Below are 17,904 nucleotides of genomic sequence, written 5' to 3' on the forward strand. Positions count from 1 at the left end.
AGACATACGCTGAGCAGTCATTCCTGGAAAAACAACTTTTTATGATTTGAAGAAATCATAAAAAGCCTCAAATTACCATGACATCTTTTGACTTAAATTAAATGCTACTTTTAACTGTTCTTTACTTTCTCTGATTTTGAAATCAAGATATACTGGAGATACATTTACTTGAGTACTGGACTAAAATACTGAATCTGCACTACAGTACTGTAATATAGACCTGGTATACATAAATAATAAACAACAAGGGAAGTTTATGTCTATTTGTTTTTTTTTCTGCTGGTATATTTTTCTCAGATTATACGTAAAAAGTAGTCTAAATACTGTCAACATTTACACAATACACCAACTGTATATTCTTTACAGTGATGATGACTTTAATGGCAAAGAACAATGCATGAATTACATTTTAAGTAATGTGCAAAAGTACAGTTCTGTGGTACTCAACGAGTGTTTTCATTTAATGCTGCTTTAAAATCGAGGGAAATAAAGGGAAACTAGCTGAATGCATTTAATAGCTAGATACTTTAAACTATTTACTTTTTGTATATAAAATATAAACCCCCAAAAACCCAACAGTACATGTAATAAATCTAATGTTTATGAAACAAGCCATATAAACTAGCAGGATACTCGGTCAGTTTTCCCCATTTTTAAATAAAGTGAATACGCTTAAGGCTTAAAGCCTTGGAGTAGAAGGAACGAAAGTGATCTGGCGCCCCCTGTCGGCGAGCAGGGAAACAACAAGAACACAATGTTTTTGTTTTTTTTACAGATTGGATGTACAGTCGCTCACAGACGTTTCTGCCCTCCAGCCTCTCTGTGTTTGTGAGACCTCACGTCCTGTCCTCTGCGAGCCCTGACTCGTCTTATTAGGCACTTTGACCGGGCCGTGTGGTCGTGTGTGCCTGAAAATTTATGCTGCTAGCTTAATGTTACATGTTGATATTGTCAAAAAACAGCTGGATGCTACCCGGCTAGCGAGCGCTAGCAGAGCAACCTCTGCGGGGATCGAGTCGGCGAAACAGGACTGGGAGGATGGGTCGCTGCCTGGTAAGACAGCCTACCTAAGTTATTAAGCGAGAGCCGGTGGTGTTCGAAGCTTCGTTTACAAACAAGCAAATACCGAGTTTTAAGCGGTCGCTGAGACTTAAACTGTTGTTGTGTGTGCAGTGATCAGAGAGGATGAGGAGTCGCAGTAACTCAGGAGTGCGGCTGGACGGCTATGCCCGGCTGGTCCAGGAGACCATCCTGTGCCATCAGGTGAGTCCAGACATACAGCAGAGACGAGGCAGCGCAGTAAAGCTGGAGCACTTCCGCAAAGGTGGATTTTCGTTTTTAGGCAGGAAAAGGGAGTGAGGGCCACTTTTTTCGCAATGTTATTGAGAAACGTTTGAATGAAGCAATAACTCAAGATCTAAATGTGGAAGCACTTATTTCAAAATGAAGTATGTTGCATACTGTGATTACAGTTATTGATGCGTCACTACCTGTGTACTAGTTTAGATGTTGCAGAATGTACGTGGTTGTATATGAAATACTGTCATACATTATTTTGGACACTATAGTCCATTTGAACGTTTAAGTCATGCAAACTTCAAACGAGACAACACCAGGACCCAGTGTTATGGATTTCAGTTATGCACATATCCTTGATTTCTCCTTCAGAAGCATGCTAGGTATGGACATGTTTTGTAGCCCATATAGGTTAGGGTTCAGCCAAAAGTGAGCTGCACAGAAATAAACAAAGTGTGGGCAAAGTTCAGGCACTGGAACAGGCTGAGGACTGGAAAGCTATGTACTGTTATCTACTGGCTCTTGAGCTCACATGAGGCACCATCAACAGCTGTCTATGCTAAACTGTGACCCAGAGAGTACTCAGCTGATAGGAAACGGCATCAGCTTTCCACGCATAGCATGTACTGACATGTCGGGGTATATGTTTCGTGAGAGAGGAGGGGTGACACAATGATGTCTCAGGCTCCTCCAAATATAAACTGCAACTGCTGTATTATTATTACTGGGCACACATTAACTTTTAGTAACTTTCAGTGAAAGGATTCTGATACTTTTTAACAATTTCAGTTTGAATTGTAACCAGCGGGACCATGCTTCCATTCATTTTCAGCTCTGCTCATAGGAGATCACAATAACACATATAAGAATAATAGCTATGATTCTGTGATAGGTGAAGAAGAATCACGCCTCGTTGGCTTAAAGTGTGTATTGGGTCCTGTCTGTGTGTTGTAGTCGTTGGTGGAGTGTTCAGCTGCTAGCTAAAAAGCTGCAGCTGTGTATCTGTCGTGGATCTTTCACACATGGATTATAGAAAAAAGCTCCTGCTCCTTCAAGCTTGACCGAAATTTGCACCAGCCCACATGGACAAATCAAATACTCTCTGGAGAAAAATGTTGTGGTCAGATGAGACAAAGATTGAGCTGTTTGGACACAATGGCAAGATGTATGTTTGGGAGAGTAAAGCTGAGGCTTTCAAACCTAAGAACACTTTACAAACTGTCAAGCATGGTGGTGGTAGCATCATGCTCTGTAGCTATAATGCTGCTTATGATACTGGTGCGTTGCACAAAGTGGATGGAATAATGAAGGATGACTATCTTCAAAATTTTCAGCTTCACGTCAGATCAACAGCTAGAAAGTTGAAACTTGGACACTGTTGGGTTTTCCAACAGGACAATGATCCCAAACACACCAGAATTGGTTTTGGAATGGAGCTTCTGTAATGGGCTTCCCAAAAAACCTGACCTCAGAAATGTTAAAGATTTGTGTTCGTGGTACAATCATTCAACTCTGAAAAAAACCCCAACCTAAATCACAATTATGATCACATTCAGGCTCATGATGAGTGCAGGTAAACTATTGACCACAACTGTATCCTTCATACCACCCCTGTCTTTACTATTGGTTAACATGTCACATGTGTCTTGGTTTCAGAACCCAGTGACAGGACTTCTTCCTGCCAGTGCGCAGAAGAAGGACGCCTGGGTGAGGGATAATGTTTACAGTGTCCTGGCGGTGTGGGGGCTGGGTATGGCCTACCGGAAGAATGCAGACCGCGATGAAGACAAGGCCAAAGCTTACGAACTGGAGCAGGTGTGTTTGCAACATAAATAGAGCGAGTAAAAAAGGGGCCTGTGCATTCTTTCAGTTATGACGGGTTAAATATTTGAGGATAGCAAAACATAGGAAAACTTTAATGAATGTGGGCTTTAGTTAAGCTAAAGTATCACATTAGCTCAACAGAAAATATTGTTTTACTCTTAAATAGCTTGAAAGGGAATATAAAAGAATCACATTTGTTTTGGTCAGCACTGCGATCGTAATGTTTTAGTAGGCTTTAGGAAAAAAGAGGATTAAAGAAAGAGGAAAGGATTATTTCACTCTGGCATAACATGCACTGAACATGCACAGGCTTTCACCCATACATACAAACCTACAGTGGATGTACTGAGTGCCATCAATCAACAAGTACCACTCTGCCCCTAATTATAGAGTAAGGTGTTATAATATCTAACTTTAAAATCAGGCCAGCACTGATAAAAGCTCCTGATTGAGATTCACTAAAAGAATTGCTAAAAAATTATCTAATGTGTATGAAAAAACCCCCAATTCATAGTTCTGTTAGAAATTATTAAGTACATTTTTAGCTCTTGTAACTTTGAGTCAGTGTTTAATAGTCCAAGCTGATAAATTTGCTAACCTGTTTGATAAAATACAGCATATTGCAAAAGTCTCGAGCCCCCCTCCACGAGTTCTTGTGGGAAATGTGAGAATAAATACATAGAGCCACAAGAGATGATTGTAGCTGTTTCCTTTCTAGCTTGCTAGAAATAGAAAATTGCATCACGGTGAGATTTTTGCCGTTTACTTATAGAGCTGTTTTTGTTTGCTGGCAGAGTGTGGTGAAACTGATGCAGGGGCTTCTGCAGTGCATGATGAGACAGGTAAGATATACCCTGGGTTTGAGTATTGGACTGCTGGGCAAACAAAACAAACGACTTGATGACGTCACTTTGTACTGTGAAATTATTGACGTTGCTGATTAGCTTATGAAGAAACTCATTATAAACTTTGCTAAAGCTATCGACAAAAAACAATGAGTCTTTGGTCATGTGTCTCCAGGTGGCCAAGGTGGAGAAGTTCAAACACACCCAGAGTACAAAGGATTGCTTGCATGCCAAATATGATACTCCCACTTGTGCCACAGTGGTCAGGGATGATCAGTGGGGTCATCTCCAGGTGGACGCCACCTCGATTTACCTGCTGATGCTGGCACAGATGACAGCCTCAGGTACAATAGCGATGCAGACTGCTTTTTTTATGTATATATATAATTTTTGCCTTTTCTTTGCCTTGGTGTTGTAACATCATGTTATTAAAGAATGAGTTTTCCTTTGTTAAAACAGTCACTGAGCGCTGAACATAGTTGTTATCTCATCCCGCAGGTCTTCGTATCGTTTCCAACCTGGACGAGGTAGCCTTCATCCAAAACTTGGTCTTCTACATAGAGGCTGCCTACAAAGTAGCGGTGGGTAATGTTTTTTAGAGGTCTTGTTTGGGTATGTGGTGTCTGGAGGGTGACATATGAGTAGTTACATGAAAAGACACAGAATAAAAGCTGCTCCCAAAGTAAGTGCATGTCGAGTCTTCTACTGTAACACATCCAGATGTTTGGAAACACTTCTGGGTTTTGGACTGACTTCGGGGTAGTGTAACCACAGGTTTTTGAAACAATGAATGAAAGAAGAATTAGTAGTAAAAAGTCCGAGGTTTGTTTGTTTGTTTTTTTTTGTTTCTGTTATCATAGTTGAATGATAAATCAGTGGGATAGGCTTTTCAGTGCCATGATGAGTTTCAGTACTGGAGAGTTGCTATAAAGAAAGAAAGCCATGACCATTTTTACCACTGCAGGACTATGGAATGTGGGAACGAGGTGACAAGACTAACCAGGGCATTCCTGAGCTCAATGCCAGCTCTGTAGGAATGGCTAAGGTACAAAGGATATGTGTTATTTAATAATTATCAGCATTTATGATACACTGTACTGTCCATTCATGGATATAGGGATTAATCTGCGTATGCACGTTGCAGGCAGCGCTTGAGGCTATAGATGAGCTGGATCTGTTTGGTGCTCACGGAGGGCCGAAGTCAGTAATCCATGTGTTGCCTGATGAAGTCGAACACTGTCAGGTATCATTTTTAATTAGCCTTTAGCTATGGTAGCATCACCTCTGTTTGTCTTTCTTGTATTCAGTGTGCTGTTTTTCCCCTTCAGTCTATTCTGTGCTCCATGCTGCCAAGAGCTTCAACTTCAAAGGAAATAGATGCTGGTCTTCTGTCCATCACTTCTTTCCCTGCGTTTGCTGTGGAGGATGCTGACCTGGTGGCTGTGACGAAGTCAGAGATCATAAGCAAACTGCAGGTGAAGTCAAAGCATAAGCAAGCTGGACATTTCTGCCAAGGAAAAGTATGTAGTTTGGTATTTTGACCTGCACTCTTTAAATTCTACTCTTTGCTTTATTTCAGGGTCGCTATGGCTGCTGTCGCTTTATCAGGGACGGATATCGTTGTCCCAAAGAGGTGATATATTCTAGTATTAAGGCTCATGGGACATGTAAATGCATTACAGCAGTGAACACAGGGAGGAGGTGCTCTTTTTTAGTGAAGAGTATAGATTTTTATTTTTTTTGCAGGAAAGCTTATGTAAGCTCTCGATCTTTCTCGCTAGGATCCATCTCGGCTGCATTATGATCCTGCTGAGCTGAAGCTATTTGAGAATATCGAGTGTGAGTGGCCTGTATTTTGGACTTACCTCATCCTGGATGGTATTTTTGCTGGTGATCACGTTCAGGTAAAGCAACCAAATACACTGGTTCATATGCACTTTCTGCTGTACTCACACAATCATTGAGTCACTTTGGATATGGCTTTTTTAACAATAACAACAAATTTGCTTTTGCACAGGTGCAAGAGTACCGTGAAGCACTGGAGGGTGTTTTAATCAGAGGGAAGAATGGCATTAAGTTGGTGCCTGAACTTTATTCTGTTCCTCCTGACAAGGTATCCTAGACTCACGGAGAGCACAACATACAGTTAGTGCCATAAATTTGGACGCTGATGCATTTTTAAAAATAATTTTACCTTTGTGACACAAGTGGTCTTGAGCAGTAATTCTCTAAGCTTTCTGAAGATCTTTCGAAGTATGTCTTTGGTCATTGGCGTCCTCTTTTTCAGTCCAGTCCTCATACCTGACCATTTTCAGAGAAATGCTTTTTATGGTTTGTTGTTACTGACCTGTGAATCATTCTGGCATAAAAAGGCAAATAACTCAAGGGATGAACCTGTTGTATCAACACGTAACAGACAACTTGGCAAAAAAAATAAATTATATCTTGAAGCATTTTGTTACTATCTGGGGAGGACGAAAGAAGCTTATTAGAAATGTACAAACTCTTTTTTTTGTCTACTACATTTCTTTGGCATATATTTCAATTAAATCACTGCACCTATTTCCCATTTTCCTAGTGAAATATACAAAATGATGGGGGACTCAAGATTGTGAATTAGTAGAAGATACAAAATTGAGTCTTTCATGAAGAATACTTTTAAAATGTCTGTTGTAATATGACATAGGAGCAGCTTTTACATGTGCAATGCTATTGTAGTGTATTATTTTATATTTTTTCAGTATCAAGTTTAACCATAATTAGTTGCATTGTCCTCTAAAAATCAAAAGGAAAAAAAATGGTTGTGCCCAAAAAAATGTTTTATTTATTATTTATATATTTACTATTTGTTTTATTCTTGTTTCACAAAATAGTTTGTCATTAAACTTTGTTGTGACAAAGACAGGGACTGTTTCAGTGTATATATCTGTTTATTAAGATACCAAAAATACCAAGATACCAAAAAATATGTACCTCTTGCAGGTTGAGGAGGAGTATAGCAATCCTCACTCAGTAGACAGGGTAGCCATGGGTCAGCTGCCACACATGTGGGGACAGTCACTCTACATCTTGGGGTGCCTTCTGGCTGAGGTAGGTCCTGAGCTACACACTACCTTAAATGTTAGCTAGCCACAAGGCAACTGTTTGTTATCAATGTGTGTATGGCAGACAAATTGGGAATAATGCAGTATTCTAACAGACATTCAATACACAAACCACCTCACTTTTTATACGTATAAGCATTCAACGAATGTTATAAATCTTCTGCTTCGTCTTGCCTTTTCTTTTCGGATTAAGGGTTTTTTAGCACCAGGAGAGATAGATCCACTCAACAGGAGATTCTCTACAAGCTTCAAACCAGATGTTGTGGTACAAGGTTGGTGATTAATTTGTAGGAAACAACTGATATGGGCTGAGAGTTAAAGTCTGGTACATTAAGTAAGATATTAACTAAGCACTGCTTTGAAAATAGAGGGACTTTCAGCTTCAGTAACCAATGTCGCATTTCTGAAATTAGTCATTTCTGATGTTCTAAAGTCAGCATATTTTTTTGTACACACCAATGCACCAATGTGCACACCAATTCATACAAGCACTTTTTTATGCTTAAATGCTTTTTATCTTGGGTGGCTGTGGCTACAACATAGCTTGCCATCACCAGTGTGTGAATGTGCGTGTGAATGGGTGAATGACTGGATATGTAAAGCGCTTTGGGGTCCTTAGGGACTAGAAAAGCTCTATATAAATACAGGCCATTTAACACTCACATTCCAATAAATACATCGGAGAGCAACTTGGGTTTAGTAACTTGCCCCAGGATATTTGGCATCCAGACTGGAGCAGCTAGATATTGAACTGCCAATATTTTTTAATATCTTTTAAATATCTAAATTGCTTTTTATATGTTGTGTTTTTTTTTTTTTGTTTTTTTTTGTTTGTTTTTTTTTAGTTTGTGTTCTAGCAGAGTCGGAGGAGATCCAGGAGTTGTTAAGAGATCTGGGGATCGAGGTACAGACGATGGCAGAAGTTCTGCCCATCAGGGTCATGCCAGCTCGCATCCTGAGCCACGTCTATGTTAGACTGGGTAAACAAGCACTCTTTTCCTTATGTACAGCTGTGCATGTGAGTTCATATTAAAATAAATAAGAGTACCATCTGGTGTCTCTGCCACAGGGAACAGCAAGAAGCTGAATCTGAGTGGGCGGCCATACAGACACATTGGTGTCTTGGGAACATCCAAATTCTACGAGATCCGAAATCGCTCTTACATATTCACCCCTCAGGTAAAACTAGGGCACGTTGTGACCTTGTTATGTTATCCACATTAACATTAATAATTGAACAATAAATATTTGAATTTCTGCTTGGGCCCCCCTTTGTTCAGTTTCTGGATCAGCACCATTTCTATCTGGCTCTGGACAACCAGATGATTGTGGAGATGTTACGGACCGAGCTGGCCTATCTCTCTTGCTGCTGGAGGATGACAGGACGGCCTACGCTCACATTCCCAATCACCCGTAGCATGCTGGGTAATAACCAAAGCATATCAGTCTGTAATTGTTCTACATAATATAATTAATAATGTACTGTATTTTTTTTAGCGAATATAAAAAATAAACTTAGATGTTTGGACTGCATGTTCAAACAGGAGATGACACTGCTGAACACATGAACTGTGAGTAGCTCCTAATTTTTTACCTGATGAATGTCCATCTTTTTTCTGTCTAGATGAAGATGGAGAAGTAATTGATTCATGTATCCTGTCAACTCTAAGGAAACTGCAGGATGGCTATTTTGCTGGAGCGAGGTTTGTTTCTCTCTATAGCTTAAAACAGCAGATGATGTGAATTTTGTGATTAGAGAAAAGTTTGTGTCTGAGTACTTTGGCTGACCACTACAGGGTGCAGATGTCAGACGTCTCCAGTGTCCAGACCACTTCTTTTCACACTCGTCTCAGCTTCCTGGATGAAGAGAACGATGACATATTACTTGAGGATGGAGGCGATGATGATGATGGATATGGAAAGGAGTATAATACCTGTGGTCCCTCGGGTAATTACTTATTGTCCCAGAACTGTACAGCAGTTGAGTGGCACGATTAATTTGTCCTGTGTTTAAACATGGTTCAATTCTATTTAACTCTAGAGGACTCAGAAGATGTATTTGACCAGTACCTCACCCAGCTCCTTCACAGCACCACTACCAAGTGCCATCTTCCTCCCATCCAGAGGGGGCAGCACCACGTCTTCAGTCCAGAACATACCACAAGAGACATCCTGTCTTTTATGGCGCAGGTCCAGGGCCTGAACGTTCCCAGTGAGTTTCTCAACAGTGTAATGACCAAGCTAGTTTTCATGCTAGTGCAGATACACTAACCATAGTGTGTATTTAGAAGATGCATTTGGTCACCATGATGCCACCAATTGGTTTGTGAAGCCTTGTCTTGAGCATTTTTGTTGTTTTGTTTATCTGAGACAAGCACAATGTCAGTGTGACTGAAAATGTTTGCTGAGGTCCCACATTAAGCAAGGACTTGGGTAATTTTCTCGTGAACGTCATTACAATTAGTTCAATTGTTTTTCACCCCCTGCTGGCCATTAGAAAGACAGGCAGGTTTATGGCGCTCGAGCACTGGCTTCACCCTCCTAGCACATCCGTCTTTTATAAGCAGTCTGTAATGATATAATAAGACTGATGTTAGATTTTTTGACATCAAAGACTCACCAAATCTTGTCAAAACACTAAGCCGTTGTCAAGCCTGTCAAACCTGCACAGGTCTGGTCTACCTCCTGAACCCAAGGGACGAGTCATCACAGTGCAAGCTGTTACTGCAGTAAAAACTGTGATTGAATGAATTTTCTAATAATAATCCAGTAATAATCAAAGATATCCTCCCTGTTTAACAGCAAAGCAGAGACCTTAAAAGGCATTCTTTTGTAATAATCTGCCAGTGTGTTAAAAAGCAGAGACTCTCTTTTTAATGCTCTGTTTTAATGAAACATATTTTCAGAGTCTTCCATGTATCTGCCTGTGACTCCGGTCAAGAGCAAACATCGCAAATCTCTCAACCTTCTTGATGTTCCTCATCCTCAGCACGTCCCACAGGCGAAACAGCACAAGGTAGGCACAGCATATCCTTCTACCAGCAAACTCATTTCTCTCATGACTTCAGTATTGCTGTGAGTACATTTGTCTAACCCTGGCACTTTTCCTTTACTAGCCACACTCTGCTGCTGATCTTCATCTGCCTCGAGACTCTCAGGGCAACACGGACTTTGCAGCATTGGTCAGGCAGCTAAAAGAATGCCCCACTCTTCAGGACCAGGCTGACATCCTCTACATTCTCTATGTGATGAAGTATGATCATCAAGACAAAAGTAGAGCAAACGTTTGATTAAAAAATGCTGCTTTTGTAATTGCCCATCCTGTGTTTTTGTTCTCTTGAGCAGAGGAGCTGATTGGCCGGTGGAGTTGTCAGGTCCTGGGCAGGGTGGGGTCAGTGTGCGATCACTGTTGGAGGAGCTGTACGTAGAAGCCGGAGCCTGCAAAGAGTGGGGGCTCATTAGGTACATCTCTGGAATACTGCGCAAGAGGGTGGAGGTCCTCGCTGAGGTCAGTGTCTTAGGAAAAAGGTGGCTTAGCACCTGGTTAGAGATTATTTTAAACTAAGTGTGTCAGCAACTTGCAGCAGAGATTACGTGCTTGACTTGGACACCACTAAGTAGTAAGACAGCACTACCACCAAGAGCATGATGATGCCATTCCACATGTAGCCACAAATTGACCTTACAAACATATACCATAAATCCTTTATACTTATATAGTCAGTCTTTAGCCGTGTCATTGGTATCTTCCATGTGGATCAGTCACTGTGGTCAGATTTCTGGACTCTGTTCTGATCCAGTGTTGTTGAATCATTGCTGTCTGTTTGTTGACCTACCCTATTCCTCCTGCAACAAACAGCTTCAGTCACTCACTCATGCTGCAAGTAAGAATTAGGAAGTTCCTAATAGGTGTGTTTTGAACAGGATCAACAGTGTCCATGGCGATTTATTAATAATTCACTCCACGTGTATTTGTCTTTTCTGCAGGCCTGCACAGATCTGATTTCCCATCACAAGCAGCTGACTGTAGGTCTACCTCCTCAACCCAGGGAAAGAGTGATCACAGTGTAAGCCGTTATTGCAGTAAAACAATGTGGCTGAAGAAATTTTCCAGTAATAATCCAAGGTCTCTGTCCTGATTCTTTTCAGCCCTCTTCCACCGGATGAGTTAAACAACCTCATCTACGAAGCCAGTGGTCAGGACATCAGTGTAGCAGTGCTCACTCAGGTAAGTCAGTCACCGTTTGGACTGTTTGATGATTTTTTCACACGCTGATCTTACAGCTCTGAACTGTGCGTGTCTGTCATGTAGGAAATCATGGTGTATCTAGCCATGTATGTGCGCTCCCAGCCCGCTCTGTTCGGGGACATGCTCAGACTCAGGATAGGACTCATCATGCAAGTGATGGCCACTGAGTTAGCTCGCAGCCTGCACTGTTCTGGTAGGAAAAAAACACCCAAACACAACGTACACATACACATGCACGCATAACCGAGTGGATGAGCAAAGGAATTAAGTCTGCAGAGTGTGCAATATGAAAAGCTTGTAACGTCTTTATAGGGGAGGAGGCGTCAGAGTTTGATGAGCCTGAGTCCATTTGGCATGAAGAACTTACTGCATCACATTCTCAGTGGCAAAGAATTTGGGGTGGAGAGAAGCAGTGAGTTTTGTTGTTCCCTATGCATCCATCCCTCATCCCTCAGGAACAGCTGAACACCTTTGTAATAATCATGGTCATATATATTGTTGCTCTCACACAGAGTCTATGTATTCTACACCAGATCATGAACCTTGTTACTTAAAATGATTAATCAGGAAAAAAATTTATTTGACTTCCCCTTAAACAATCCTGAATCTTTGACCTGTGACTCTTGTTTTTTTTCATCAGTGCGCCCAATCCAGTCTGCAGCCACTAGCCCTGCGATATCCATCCATGAACTAGGTCACACAGGAGCTACAAAGACTGAACGTACAGGAATACACAAGCTAAAGAGTGAGATAAAACAGGTGGGAATAATAGGACATAGAATTCTAAGTATTGTAATTTAAGTACGGTGTATATATATTTCATCTGCTTCAAGTGCCTTTTTATCTATCTATCATGTGACTTTTTCTGACCTTGGTCTAAATGACTAAATCAGTCTAAATCCATAGCTGGAGTGACTCTCATCCCATCCCATGACAGTAGGAGAACAAGACTTGGACTTCAGATAACTTTTCTGCAGTTTGATGAACCAGTCCAGACCTTCATTAAGCTGTTTTCCCCCCACCCCCATAACCCATCTTGTTATAGCATTTGGTCATGGATTGGCATGGTTTGTTTGTTTGTTAAAGGATTTCTGTTGTGATCAGCCCTGTCCAGCTTTCGTTTTGCTTACAGCAGTCCTTCTCGTGTGCTGATTTTCGCAGCTCTGTTGTAATTTTTACCCATGCCCTTGCTCTGTGTGGCTCCAGCGCCATCATATTTGCAGTGTGACAGCCGTGTGAACCATCTCAAACTGTTCTCTGTCATCTGTCATCCATATCCATGTGTAGATCTTCAGTGGCGGTTTTTCCTTGAGTAGCAATGTCACATCTCCTCGCTCTACGGTAAACCATTTCACCTCGCCTGCTTCATATCACCTTATTTGTTTTAAGGTTGCAATAGGAGGTATGTGTAGACCAAACAAACTTCATTCGGATTTCATAGTTTATGTAGATATCTTACAGTTTACTCGTGGCTTTACTTATTTAAGGATGAGGATGCTGTTATTTTGTAATCTATTATTATTAACAATGGTTTAATGAGAACACAATCGCTCACAAATGTACCGAACTAACAAGTATAGTGTGTTAGATCTCGATTGATAACTTTCATCGATTTATAAATGATGAAACAGTACATATCAAGACAAGATTCCAATTCTTTGCATTATGTTCAGTTAAAACAACATTGTTATTTGATCTCATATCAGCACGGGCTCTACTGTGGCTGAAGCCTGGGGTAGCTTGTGATCATAAATCTCTGGGTCTGGGAGACGTCTGCATTTATAATAGCTTGACAAAAATAACCCTGGGTGTGTTTATCAAAATGAAGCAATGTGGCAGCTGTTGCAACAGTATACAGTATCTTTTCTGTGTTTGGAAGATAATTAGTGAAGGCACAAGCTATATCAGGCTGTTACTACGGCTACAACACTAGTTAGTAAGCTCTTTAGAGTATTTATCATTAACACCAATAATACAATAATAGCAGCCTTGTCCTTCAGCATATATACTAAAGTGCTTTGTTGCCAAGTTTGATGGAGTGTCAGTATGCATGGATAACTGCATGAAAGGTGGAAAAGCTATCATTTTGTGGATTGGTGAGACAAAAAAAAGTGCTACAATATTTCAACCTTTTTTACATGCATTTAACCCTAAATATGCTACTGTCTGCACATTATAAATATCATTCATCATAAAGCCAAGAGTGGGAAGGTGCAGTTCTTTGCACCTTGAACTGGAAATGAGCTCAGATAGGAGAAGGTGCTACTGAAGAATCAAAGTGGCGTGATTAAAAACTGTGCTCTTGCCAAATGCGACAGTATACATAACAAATAGATTTGACCTACATGGAGACAAGGTTGAAAAAAAGAACAGTGCTCCACTAAATGTGCTTTAGCAGTGTCTTCCTTTTGGCTTGCAGCGTTGCAGCAGCCCTTCCACTCCCAGTGGAATGCTGTCCCCGGTGAGCACTTGTCCAGGAGACGGCCAGCTGCACTGGGAGGAGAGGCAAGGCCAGTGGCTGAGGAGACGCAGGCTAGATGGTGCCATCAACAGAGTACCTATGGGTTTCTACCAAAAGGTGTGGAAGATCCTGCAGAAGTGCCACGGTCTGTCCATCGACGGATACGTGTTGCCCTCTTCTACCACAAGAGAGGTAGATACTTGCAGACCTGCTGCAGATTTGGACTTCCTGCATATGTGTGTGTTTAAATTCTGTGTTTTCTGTTTAGATGACAGCAGGAGAGATTAAGTTTGCAGTGCAGGTTGAATCTGTGCTGAACCACGTCCCACAGCCAGAGTACCGGCAGCTGCTAGTGGAGACTGTGATGGTTGTGGGCCTGATAGCGGACGTAGACGTGGACAACATCGGCGGCATCATCCACGTGGATCGCGTGTTGCATTTGGCCAATGACCTTTTCCTCAGTGACCAGGTACTAACAGAGAAAGGTTTTTGGTCTGTTGCAAGTATTTGTTCACTGGGCTTCACTCTGCGTTACCTCTTCATCTTTAGAAATCCCACGGCGCCAGTGAGTATTTCCTTGAGAAGGACCCAGCAACCGGAATCTGCAACTTTTTCTACGACAGCGCTCCTAGTGGTAGCTATGGCACCATGACCTATCTCTCCAAAGCAGCAGTCACTTACGTCCAGGACTTCCTGCCAAGTTCCAGCTGCCTGATGCAGTGAATAGGCAGACTGGTGTGTTTTACCAACAGACTCTATAAACACCCGAAGAGGCATGTTTCATAAACCTAACTTCCTGTTATCACCTCATACTGTTCATGCGGTGCTTGTAAGTATACTCTTTAATAAACTGTGTAGCGCTCATATAACTGATCTAACATCATAGCCTTAGCTGCCAGTGCAGACCTCTGTATTTCAGTTTATTTAGTCTTTGTGAGTCTAGACTGTAAACCTATTTATTTTGTGAACGTGCTGCTCAGACGTATGTTTATGACACTTACAATCTTACTCTGTTGTCTGTCTTGTAATTTATCGTATGTTACAGTTGTATTCAGGCCCAGCATTTACCAGAGGAAAGATTTTGATCATATGTGCACACTTATCCCTCATAAATCAAATCCATTTCTGCTGTTATTATTTATTTTTTATTTAGTAACATTGTAATTCATTGTTCTGCTGTAATTAATGAGATAATTCCCCAGATATGTGGGAAAAAGGAGTAAAATTTACAACTTGTGCCCTCAGATTAGCTTTTCACTCACACATGACCACATTCATAACAACACATGTATTTATTTTTAAATGTGATAGTTTCCATGTTCTTTATTATTTTGTTTTCATGGCAGCCAATCGTGTTTTAGTACTAACAATACTCTGTTTGGGAACAGTTTTTTTTTTTAATCTGTGTTGTGTGTGTATAAAGAGTAAAAATCAGTCTATTTCTGCAAATCTCCAGGGTTATGCTACTGATATGTCTGGTCAACTTTACCTCAACATATACTAAAGGTTTGTTCATTTAGCATGAAATAAAGAAAGAAAAAAAGCTTTCATGTGTCTTTTTTAACATGCACATCCATTTTCCTGTTTCACAGAAAGGACTTCAATGTAGTAATTAATTTACAGCAAAAGTAAGTTAACGACTACCCAACAGGTAGAAGTTGGCCAGGTGTTTTCCTTGGCATAGACTAACAGTGGGGGTCTAGTCTGTTTTCCCAGCTGCTGAAATTATAGTAGGCCTCTTGTTGCTGACATTTTTATCTGCAATAGTAGCGCAGTAGAGTAACCACATGTGCATTTAATGATGTCTCTGTGTCACTATTTCTTTTCGAGATACAATTTAAAATCAGTTGTTTGCTAATTTCTCTGTTATGTGTACACACAACACCAGTTTGTCAATTCAGTTAGGTGCTTTTTTTATGCTTTAGTGATTCATAGATGAGTGTTAAATACCTTAAATTTAAAAAAGCATTCCTCTGAAAATGGTCAGGTTAAAAACAAAAAGTTGCAAAAAAAAAATAAGTGAAAAAGCAGCTAATGTCCAAAGAAGAATGTTAAGAAAGCCTGGAGAACTATTTCTCAAGACCAGTTTAAAAATCACAAGACAGTGTGGCTCATTGGATGCAAAATAGCACTTCTGCACAGTGCTGTGACTTTATCAAGAAGTGAATTACAATCGCTTTGAACCAACTCACAGTTGTCTACAGTTTGAATTTTTGCATAACATGATCATGAAATAAGATGAAAAATACTTTATTTAGTCCACAGCTGTGCTCACCACAACAGCCCCCTTGGACTTGTACTCCTTCCCCACATCAACATCCTTTCCCAGGAACGGGTCGCACAGTTGTCCTCTGATCCGATTCACATTCAGAAACAGATGATTTTCCCAAGACAACACCACAAAATCATCCACTAGTGCTCTGTACTCCTCCTGCCCAACACTATTACATTCAACACTGCATAATCAGAGTATTTCTGCAGGTGGTATGACCCAGAGTTGTGCTAAAACTCTGAGATACAAGGTGAACAGGAATGGACACAGCACAGTCTGCAGCTCCTGTACTGCTGTCAAACTCCAGGCTTTAATGTGGGACTCTTATTTAAAGCCTAAAGTCTGCGTGCATGAAGTCAGTACTAATGTCAGTGTTTTAAACAGGTAATTCTTTGGTGAAAAACAGCATTGAAGCAGTGCTCAGAGTAACAGTAATATAGTTAGTCAATTCAGTACATTATATCGAGCAAATGTTCTGCAGCCTTGGCAGAGGCCATCTGCAATCTGAAGACTGTGGTGTGCAGGACACAGGCAGTGGAAGCTCCCAGGAGTGTTAGCATATCCAAACAGTTCATTGACATAAATGATAGAAACAGTCACAAGTGCACAAACACACACAGCCACTCACACACCTGTACAGCAGGCCTGGTCATGAGTTAGCCTTCATTGCAGCCACACTTAAAAGAGCCAAAACATGTTGCAGCATCTCAGCTGACACCACTGCAGCCCCATCCACAAGCTACACTAAATCTACGTTTAGACAAAACTATTTAGACAATTTGAAGAGAATGCAAACAGAGATACATCCATAAACTACAGACACACACACTTGTGCATGGACAGTCTTAGAAAAAACAGCCTGCACTGAGATAAAAGAGAAGAGCAGAAGATAAAAGCTGATCATGTCCCTTGCTGCTCTGAATCAAACTGGAATCTGAAATCTCATTGATGTGTCTCCATGCTTGCCTGCTGTTGTCGTTTGTAACAAACACGCCATAGCAAAGATGTTTGCTCGCTTCCTCTTCAGTTTTCCCACACTAACAATTTTCTGCACATGTGCCCTTTCTTTGCATATGTTTATGTCCACTGGTAGCCTTCAAAGGTTATGAGATATCAGGGAGCAGACATAAACACATAACACATGTTAAGAAGCTTCCCTGAGGTGCTGTAACACGCCTCAGTGCACACTGTTGTGTAATCAGAAAGAGCCCATCTAGAGAGGAAGAAAAACAACCCCTGTTCACTGGTCATTGAGCAGCAAAACTCCAGGTCAGCAGTGTCACTGAGTCCTGGTTTGGGCCTGGCCAGAACTTTGAATTTAGTGGGAATAGGAACACATCTTGGAATAGCCTTCATTGTTTATGGTGTCAGTTCTGTATAACAGAAGAACTTATATAACTAAAAAAAAAAAAAAAACCAACATGAAAGATAAAGGGAGAATTATTGTGCTAATTTCCAACTCTATAAAAATCCTCATGGACTACTAGATCATGATTACATGATTCATGCTTGACAGTAATTCTTTGTACTGAACTTTGGTTCAACCCGTGCACATTCACTCTCTATAACAAGCTTTTATATCACCCTCCAAGTCAACTTCCTTTTGAGCAACTGCTCTTAGCAAACAGAAGGTTTGAACAGCGCCTCGAGGCAACTGTTGTTGTGATTTGGCGTTATATAAATAAAATTGAATTGAACAGCAGGGGAGTGTAGCTGCTGATGCATTTTGGCATCATAAAGATCTAAGACTCAAAGTGTGCATGTCTAGAACCATATCCATTTTCCAAAACAGTCCCATCTTTTATTAGAGACTTACAAAACTGTCCTAGTCATATGCAGGCCTATCACTTAAT

General features: G+C 40.8%; 1 pseudogene; it reads left to right on the top strand.

Moving 5' to 3' along the window:
- Nucleotides 1-775: 775 nt before the first annotated feature.
- LOC134627169 (phosphorylase b kinase regulatory subunit alpha, liver isoform-like) lies at nucleotides 776-15,324 on the top strand (annotated as a pseudogene).
- The last annotated feature ends 2,580 nt before the right edge of the window (nucleotides 15,325-17,904 follow it).

This window comes from Pelmatolapia mariae, linkage group LG1 (genome assembly GCF_036321145.2).
Source record: "Pelmatolapia mariae isolate MD_Pm_ZW linkage group LG1, Pm_UMD_F_2, whole genome shotgun sequence".
Lineage (NCBI taxonomy): Eukaryota > Metazoa > Chordata > Actinopteri > Cichliformes > Cichlidae > Pelmatolapia > Pelmatolapia mariae.